Source organism: Corylus avellana, chromosome ca1 (genome assembly GCF_901000735.1).
Source record: "Corylus avellana chromosome ca1, CavTom2PMs-1.0".
Classification (NCBI taxonomy): Eukaryota; Viridiplantae; Streptophyta; class Magnoliopsida; order Fagales; family Betulaceae; genus Corylus; species Corylus avellana.
Window position 1 is genome coordinate 18,980,226 of NC_081541.1, and position 10,013 is coordinate 18,990,238.

Below are 10,013 nucleotides of genomic sequence, written 5' to 3' on the forward strand. Positions count from 1 at the left end.
ACATAATGATGACAATGTTTGTGGGTATCATTCCTGGAAAACCCTCACGAGACTTCACTCGTCCTCTAGGGAATACCTAGGGGTTTAAAAGGCTTGTTGCATATGCTAAATGCAACCGTATATCCCATAAAAGATGGATTTATCTTTTTATGTTTCACTTTATTTTCTGTTTTGTATTGCTAAGGGACTAGCAATATGTAAGTTTGGGGGTGTGATAAGCGCCGAATGTTGCAAATTCAAGCCCCTTAATTTGCATATGTTAATTCTTTAGCATTGTTATTTGTTTGATTTTGTTTTGTTTTTGTGTTTTCAGGTGTTTAATAAAGATACAAGAAAATCATTGATTTTGGGCTCAAAATGCATTCCAAGTACTGTAGCATCACTGTAGCTGTACTGTAGCGGGTTTACTGTAGCATTTACTGTAGCGTGGTTACTGTAGCAATTTACTGTAGCTACAGTGGGCTCGAGCACACACGGGCTACAGAGACAAAAATGAATCCGAAATTGAGAAGGAAAGTTTTTCTAGGTCTCCCAATTCGACTGGGAGATTGAATTACGATTTTTCTGAGATTCTTAGGGCTTCTAGGGTTCTCCTAATCCCTATAAATAGGCCTCTAAGCATTAAGAAAAGGGGCACATCGCTTCCTAGAGCTAGAAATCAAAAAATTGTCTTTGGAGCTTAGAAGATCATGAGCGGTTAAACCCCTTTGTGGGGTGTTGATGTAACCCTATCCAAGCACAATGGTTTGATTGTATTTAATTTCTAAATTTTCAATTGATGCATGTTGATTGTATAACTATGATAATTGCTACTTTTTGATTATGTTCTTAATTATTAAATGCAATTGTTCTTAAATTTCAAAATCAATATTTGTGAAATTCTTCTTTTGTCTTAGAAAGTATTTTACTTTTATTGAAATCAAATCATTCTTGTTTTCTATGATTATGAGGATGATGGTTATACAATGGGTTTAATTGACATATGATCAATAGGATTTGATAGGCCATGCCTAGGGAAGACGGATTGTACTACAACCTAGTTTAGTGTAATTTAGGTAGACAGTTCGTGTCAACCGAAGATGGGTTACACTTATTCATTGATTATATGTATCTTGTTAAAGACTTTGATAATTTATACCTAGGGAAGATGGGTCGTATAGCATCTTAGTGTTAGGTGGATGATCCGTGTCAACCGAAGATAGATTATGCTTATTCTTTAATAAGGTAGTTTCTTGTTTATTTATAACATGCATAGAATGAATTTCTGGGATTAATTATGATTAGCCATTATTGTGTGGATAGAGGTGAAGTCAATACCCTACACTCTCTCTCTTATTTTAAATCTCTTTTATTTTCATGCACTTTAGATTTAAAGCAAATCAAATCAGATCTCCTTTTAATTAAGTTAATTTTAATTTTTCAAATTTTGATAATAAAACCCCTGCAATTCTTGAAGTTCGACACCCTCTCTATAGCCGTATCCTATAAAGATTCGTCCTATTGCGAGTGGTTATTTTTATAATTGATATTTTTGGTTACAAAAATACCACATCAGTAGAAGTAGAGTTGTAGGAATGATGATGATGTTGATTATAGTAGTGATGGCTATAGCACAAGTCGATGACCCTCATCTCCCATCTTATCCTCCATCTCTCTCTTCCCTTACAACTCCCCCACTCTCTCTCATTCTCTTTGATCATCTTCCTTTTCGTCCTCCTTACTCTCTGGTTGTGCATAGAAGAGCTTGCTATGCATCCATGTTTGCTTATTGCATTTTTGACTTGCATTACTTTGTCTGTGTTCGATATCGTTGGCGATATTGTAGGGAACTCCGCCCAGACGTAATGTAGATTACATGTGCACTTCTTGTGCACTAGTATAGTCTTCTCTTTGACCTTACATATCCAATATGCATGTAAAAATATTCTTATGTATGATTCTTCCTACCTTTCCCTAATAACACCTTTTAGGTTCTGATATATAACTCTTTCTACCTTTCACTCATTTTAGTTATGATTGATTTTAATGGAACACTTGTATTATGCATTTTTAAAATCTTACCATCATGTTAATGATGCTAGCCAAGCTAAACAAAGAGTGATAGACTTGCACCATTAATATAAATTATCAAAATGGACCTCTATGGTATAGGATAGCTGTTAGGAAACAATGACACACCCTACGACCGCTACAAAAATAGACCCGTTGGACGTGATGTCAATGTCCATAAAAAACTTGAGTTTGTCTCTGTTAAGACCAACTGGTTTTAGGTGGAATGACAGTTCACAGTCCAATAAATGGTATGAGAGTTAGGAAGTCATGGGATCGAGTCGTGGGAGCATCATCGTGAGGGAGGGATTGTTGGGACTTGGGACACAATGGCGCTCCCTGCAACCACTTTTCAAACAGGCTTGTTGGGCGCAATGTTAAGGTTCATCTAAGACTTGAATTTGTCTTTCTCAACACCAATTGGTTTTAGGTGGAATAGCAACTGACGATCTGACAATAGTGAATATTATCTAATGGAAAGAAAGAAAAAAAAAAGACAACATGAGTTTTTATACTTATACAATCACAAAAATTCCATTTAGAATTATGAGATTATGACTAGACTGATCTCCCTGAGAGGGCTCCTTCCCTCATAAAAGAATAGTTTGATTTCTTGCTCTTGGGATTTCTCTTTTATTATGTACAATGTAGTTCTTTGGGCTCATGGATATAACTTTCTTCTCCTTTAGTTGGTCAGCATCCTCTATATGTTATTTGTTTTCTTAGCTTGTTGGAATCTGCATGCCCTAGTGTATTTTGTAGTTGTATTTAGTTCTAGTTGTATTTTGTAGTTGCAGACTTCCTAACTTGGTACTAAAAATTATTATTAGATCTCATGTTTAAAATATAGCATGATTCATGATTTTGTTGAAACCTATAGTTTGTGCGCTATGTTGCTCTATCAACTTATTTAGTAATTTATCTTTAACTTTGATAGAAGCCTAAAAGTATGGGGTTTTACGTGTATGTATGTAATGCATCACACCCAACTCTAGTTCTAAGGATATCATAATATTGTTCTTACTAATATGGTCTATGGACAATATTAAGATCACAATATCGATATTGTGTTGGTTATAAGATTCTTAAGGGTTCTTTTTCATTTAGCAAGTAAAAAGTTATGCAAAAAATTGTTACAAATGCAGCAATGGCAATGAGCATTTTCTTTACCCCATCAAATTGTGCGTGCACTGTTTGAATACTTCAAATAATTAAGAAGACAATAATGATCTTTTGTATCATATTTACTTGGTGCATGATTTTTGAAATAAATAAATTTCATACAAACTGGGTTGTAAAAAAATACCTCCACCTCACTTTTTAAAAGTAACATGTGTCCCTTAATATATGAGAAGCACATGCTCATAATTTTCTAATTTGAAACTATTTGTGTACCTAAAGAATGCTTAATGAAAAGTAATGGTTTGAAATATTGTCATGTGTGTTAAGTTTTTCCTTATTTCTCTGATGTTCTAATTTTTGTTTAGGTGTGTATGGTGTCTGAAGGTTACATGGAAGTCAACCTAAGTACGATGAGTGTAACACCCTAGTGAAATCAATTAACTGGTAATTGACTCCATGGTTAGCCTCCCAATTTTATTCCACGAGGAACAAAACTCATGGATCTCATCCTCTCCAAAGAGAGTTTGCAGTGGAATACCTTTCACTTATAAACAGATATAGCTATAATTTAAACCCACAATTAACAAATAACCATAGTGAATCTAAAGCATCATAACATAGATAAGTTTCCAAATGTTGCAGTCAAAGACCAAATATCAAAATAGGCTCACACGATTACAAACCGAATCTAATTGTTCTGAAACATGATTGTTAGGTTTATTTTGGCCTTATTTAATGATGTTTGTAATATTTCATTCTTCCCTAAGTGTCGGGGTGAAGATTGGATATTTGTTAGAGGTCTCTACTGTTTCCTCGTCAAAAGGCGCGTCAGGACAGGCATGTAACAGGAGGCTACTGGTTCCTCGTCAAAAGTCGGGTTAGGACGGGCATGAAACGGGAGTGAAGCTGAACCTACTGGTTTCTCATCAGAAGTTGCATTAGGACGGGCGTGTAACGGGAGTGAAGCTGAAGCTACTAGTGTCTCATCAGAAGCCTCGTCAGGATAGGCATGTAACGAGACCAAAGTTGGACTCCCTGGTTTATCGTTAGATGGAGCATCAAGATAGGACAAGTGATGGGGATGAATCATTTGGCCTTCCGCCATGACGGTACTCGTTCCCATTAAGACGTGAAGAAGGATTTTGACAAGAGGTAGAGTTTCCATGGTATCTTGGTTTTCTTCCTTGATTTTCCTTCCCATTGCTCTTGGAAAAGAATTGGATGTGTTTACAGAAGTGTTCTACAATGCTCCGGCACCTAGACATCTCTTGGGCATCACTTGAAGTGATTAGGTCATTTGGGAATGAAATTCCTGTCACATGGACATCATAACGGGATACGTGACGAGAAAACAGGGAGCTACTACCCAATTTCCGTCATAACGGAGCTGAATCCCATTAGGACATGGCTGGTTTCTGCAGAAAGTTCAGAGCCGTTTTGGACCTAGAAAATGTCCAAATTTGAAGATGCACATTAGAAGTAAAGTTGTATAGCTGGGAAAGCGATTTCCAAAGCCGTTGAGTTGGCATCATTTGGAGCTCAGATGAAGAAGTTATGACCAAAATACCCGGACTGCTTTTGGCTCTCCAAATGACTTTTCAGCTTTATGACAAATTTGCCCTTTCTCTTTGTATATAGAGAAAAGGATGCTAATTTGGGAAGGTTAGACCTCCAAGCATGAAAATAAGAAGGGAGAGTCTCTAGGGAAGGTGGATTACCTCTCTATGTTGATCAAAGAGGGATTGGGTTGGAAGCCATCGTTGCTTTCCCCCTCTTGATGATTGTGAAGCTTTCTTTCATGCTTCACCATTGTTGCATCAAGTGGAGTTCCTAAAAGGCTTGAAGCCTTCCACCACTTAGGGTAGTTGATTGGCGTGTTGCCTTGTTTGTTCATCCACACAAAGATTGTTGATTTGTTTGCTTGAAGATGGAAGTCTATCGAAGGATCGTTAAGGAGATGTACTTCTTGAAGATGGTCACGATGGAGACAAGCTGGGACGCTTGTGGTTCTTACTAAGTCTAAAGGTCCTCCAGGGAGTGAGTATCGTCTAGTATGTAACTGTGAATCTTCATTTAGTGATTTTGCTGGTTTGGCTGCTCGGAGTGGTTTTTCCCTTTGATATGTTCAAAGGGTTTTCCACTTCATCAACAAATCTTTGTGTTGTGGTTGTGTGGATGTTCCTTTTTGTTGTGTTAGTTTATTATTAAGCATAGCCATTTATTTTCTTTGTATAAATTATGTATGCGTTTAATTTGGTTGTGATGTTGCTTTAATTCCATTGTGCATGTTATATGTTTGATGAATGGCTTAGTTCCATATTTTGGTTATTTGGCAATTTGGGGGTAGAATATGATCCTCATTATTCTATCAATTGGTATTAGAGTGGGTTCGCTCAGTTTTGACTCACATCTTGAGTGTGTTCAATGACCTTACTGTTTTGGGACAATCTACCTCAGTTCCAAGTGCTCCTTCCAGGATCATTGGAAGGTTCGATTAAGAGTTATGTTTAAGAGGTTCGTTGTCCATTTTTGATTAGCATGTCTAGAGGTTTTGTTGCATACCTTATTGTATTCTAGTTCATGTTTTGGGTATTGTTGTTTTGTTTATTTTTGTGTCTTGTTTTCCTAATTGTTTTTCTATTGTTGGGTTTTAGGCTCGTTTTTGTTGTGTGCTTTTCGTTGGGAAGTGCTCTCTCCCTAGATCATAGTTGAGTACTTTCATTAAACACTTATTGTGCTATTTGTGAATCTCTCATTTTTACTAACATGTACTATTCTAGTTATTGAAGTTGTCTTATATGATGGTTTGAGAGTGTATGTGTGTGCTTTGATGCTTAATGTTCATTCTAAGCCTTGTCATATTTATGCACACTATTCACAAGTTTTGAGGGTTTTCACATCTGTTAGTTTGGACAAAAATTCTTATGAGTATTTTTGGTTTTCCTTGTGCAAATTGATCTTGCAAGTTAACCTTGAAACTTAGTTGTTTATGGCATTACCTCTTTTAATGACAAGCAAAATATGATCAAAGAACAAATGTTTGTCAAATAGTGACTAAACATATTGTAGAAATTTGCTTTTGAAATCCCTATAGAAAGAGTTGGTGTCATAATCATTGCGGAAAAAGGTGAAACACCCATGGGATTTGTTTCGTATAAATTCTCTTGGACAATTGGACAGGAATGAGTGTATGACTTTTTATTAAAGTTGAGGAAAAAGGGTTTGACTTTTGTATTAAGTGTCACCATTTTTCTTATGAGAAGTGATTGCTTCATACCTTTGTGACTTGTGCCCTCTCTTGTGAAATAATTCACACACATCATTATGACATGTTTTAGCCTGTTCATTTGCATCATTGTCATAAGCGTGTTTGTGAAAAACCATCATGTTTTTTCTTACTTGGACTAAACTAAAGTACATGTTAGATTTTGATGAGATTGCTTCTTTCATGATTTAATAAGCGTTTGTAGCAAGTGCACACATTGATTTGGTGAGAGTATTGGAGCTTTTTTTTTTTTTTAATAAAAATTGTTGTTGCTTCACTCTAGCTCTCTCATCCAAGGGTTTTTCGGCATTGTTTCTCTGTGTTTCCTATTGTTCTTTAGAAGCCTTGTTCTCAATCATCCTCAATCAGGTTTGTGCCTCTTCTCTTCCCTCATTGTTGAGTTGATCTTCGGATTTTGTTCCTTAATCGGTTTCTAAACCTTTGTCGTTTGAATGTCTCTCGCTTTGATGGGTCTATGCTTCCTTGATTGGTATTTATTGATTCTGTGTTTTGCTTTGGCTTCAAATTCTTGAGCTAATTAGGGTCAGTTTGGATTTTACGTCTTTAAGAATTTGAGTTTATTTTGGGGATTTGGGTTTTCATGTTTTGAAAATAAATTCTTAAATGTTTTTGTTTTCTCAACATGCATTTATCATATTCTGCCTATTGCTCATTTTGTGCTTAGTCCTGAGCTGCTCTTTGGTTCATCTTGAAGGTATATGTTCTTTATGTTTCTTATGCATCTCGGTACATGATGTGCAAATTTATATTAACTTGCAAGTGCACGAATCTTTTGTAGTTTAATAGATTGCAAGTGCGAGGTCAAACCCACATGGAATTGTGTTTTTGAATAACAAATTTAAATCTAAACTAATTAAATCATAACCTAGTTCCAAAAGGTTTTTGATTTTGGGTTTTTAAAACTAAAAGACAACATAAAATAAATAAAGTAAAACAATAGATAAAGGTACTAAGGTTTGAGAATTCACACTCACCGAATCATAACAACATCATGTTCATCAATATTAATCCGAAGTTCTCACGAATTAAATCTTATATATGTTTTACTATGCTTCAAAAGATTAATCAAAACCATTCCATATATCTTTTCATTGCACAAATCATAAAAGGAATCTAAATTTAATTGAAACACCAAATGTATCTGAAGAACAAATCACAAGAGATATCCAATTTTTAAGCAAATAATACCAAGCAATCAATTATGTGAAGTTATCTTAAATCATCAAGTGTATTCTTGAATCACAACAAGATATCCAAGAATTATTCCACATATTGAAAAGAAGTAAAACAATTGAAACTAAGTTCAATAAAATCGGAATAATAAAAACTTACATAAAAGTAATGTTGTTCTTCATTGGTGAGGCTTCATCCCCAACCTTAGTTGGGAATTTAACTCCACATAAATAAAACTAAACTAAACTAAAGAGAAAAACTGTAGATTTTTTTCTCTCTGAGATTGTGTGTCTTTTCTTGATGAAAGAAGTCTATTTATAGGCTTAGGGAAGTCCTAGAAGCCCTAGTAAACCTAGATAATTCGAAGGTGTGTGTTCGAGTCAAAATAGAAGTCTGAAATCAGAATAAGATTCGTCCAGATTTGTGTCCTTTTATTACAGAAATTTTTTGGCATAGTAACCGTTCGAATTAGGAAAATTCTATTTCACAATAAACTATAGTATTTTGAGTTAGCTTTCTAATGCCGCTTGAATCACTTCAATCCGACATTTGAGCGGAAAGTTATGGTCAAAATCCTGAGATGTATACAGAATCTGATTTTGACTCCGATTAGAGAAATTTCGATTTAATCCTCTCCTTGATTGGATTAAACTTAACCACATCATTTAGGTCTTCTCAAAGTGTGATTTCTTCCAAACTTTGCATTTTTGATTTTTCCCTTTAAAGCTGTAGTTTTTCTTCAACAACCTACAAAACACTAAAAACCCCAAACTAACACAAAACATTAAATAACGATTCAACTAAAGGATTAACTAATGTAAATAAAGGGGGTCCAAATATGCAATATTTGGCACTTATCAAACACCCCCAAACTTACATTTTGCTAGTCCCTTAGTAAAACAAAATGAAAAATAAAATAAAAATATGAAACCTAAATCCTTTTTTGTGGGAGAGACGATTTCGTTTAGCATATGCAACAAACCTTTTAAACCCCTAGGCATCCCTGGTGGACGAGTGAAGTCTCGTGAGGGCTTAACAAGAATGATACCTACAAACATTGTGCACTATGTTGTTAACAAGAAAGAATTTTCACATAAACCATGGTTCTTATTCATGAGTAAGCTTAAAAAGACAAACACCTTCATCACAGTCAATAAGAAATCCAGAATCAACTCACTCATAAATGGACAATTGAGATCTCATATGTTCTGAAATGTGTAAAGTGTAATTAGCATACAATCATGAAGCTTTCAACTTAAACTCAAGACAAGTTCCTTAAAATTTATAAGAATCCCTAACATATGAAACAACTAAGGCAAGATATACACTTATTTATTTATATATTTTTTTTACAGGCTCTGCAGTGTCTAACTCCCTTAAGCTTTCTAATTGACCCATATAACAAGTGTTAGGCCAATGACTCCCAAGCCAGGTGGCTTTAGGGCACTAGATGTAAAACATCCCTAAGGGCTTATTAACTTAAGTCAAAAAGGCTACGAAGTCAGATTAGCCGTATCGTAAATCAACACTGAACTTCACACCTTTTGACGCGAACACTCAATGCTTAATGAGGCAAGAGGTTCAGTTATTCAGTGGAAAGTTCAACATGATCTTTCTTTTCTTTTTCTTCTCTTTTTTTTTTCTTTAATTTTTTTTTTTTTTTTTTATATCTTGCAAGCCAAGGTTATTCATCAATAGGTCATCCAACAAATCTAAAAAAGAACAAGCTTAAGCTCAAATATCATGCTAATGTGCTCATAAAATTTCTTTCTCAAAACAAGTGAAATCTCTTTTACCCAAAAATAAGTCAAAGGACTCAGACTCTTAATGACATAATAATGTGTTCAACCCTTTAAACAATACAATGAAATGCAAACCACAGTCACAGTTTAACTCAAACTTGACAAAAACATTGCAACATTTGTTTTTTTTTCAAATTTTTTAACACAAAAAGACAAATAAAAATAAACTAATAAGAACAAAAATAAACAGACAAAGTATTTTTCCATACCCCCAAACTTGAATTACACATTGCCCTCAATGTGTAGTATAGAAATACATTACCGGAAGTAAGGAAATCTGAGTGTGAACAAGGCCAAGGCGTTACCCAAACTAAACCACCAAAACACCTGTCAACAAAAAATAATAGCAATATTTTCATAGAAACAAATATCAAAAGATTAATTGCTATTAGAAACAAAAAAAAAAAAAAAAAAAAAAGTAATGAAAAATGAAAGAAAGAATTTGTGGAGTGAAGTGCAAAAAATAAACTGGAGGAGAAAACTTTACAGCGCTTCCCCTTATCATGCGGATGTCCAACCAATCCCTTCCTCCCCTTCTTCTTCATAACTTGATACCCCTCTAGAAGGATGTTTCACCATCT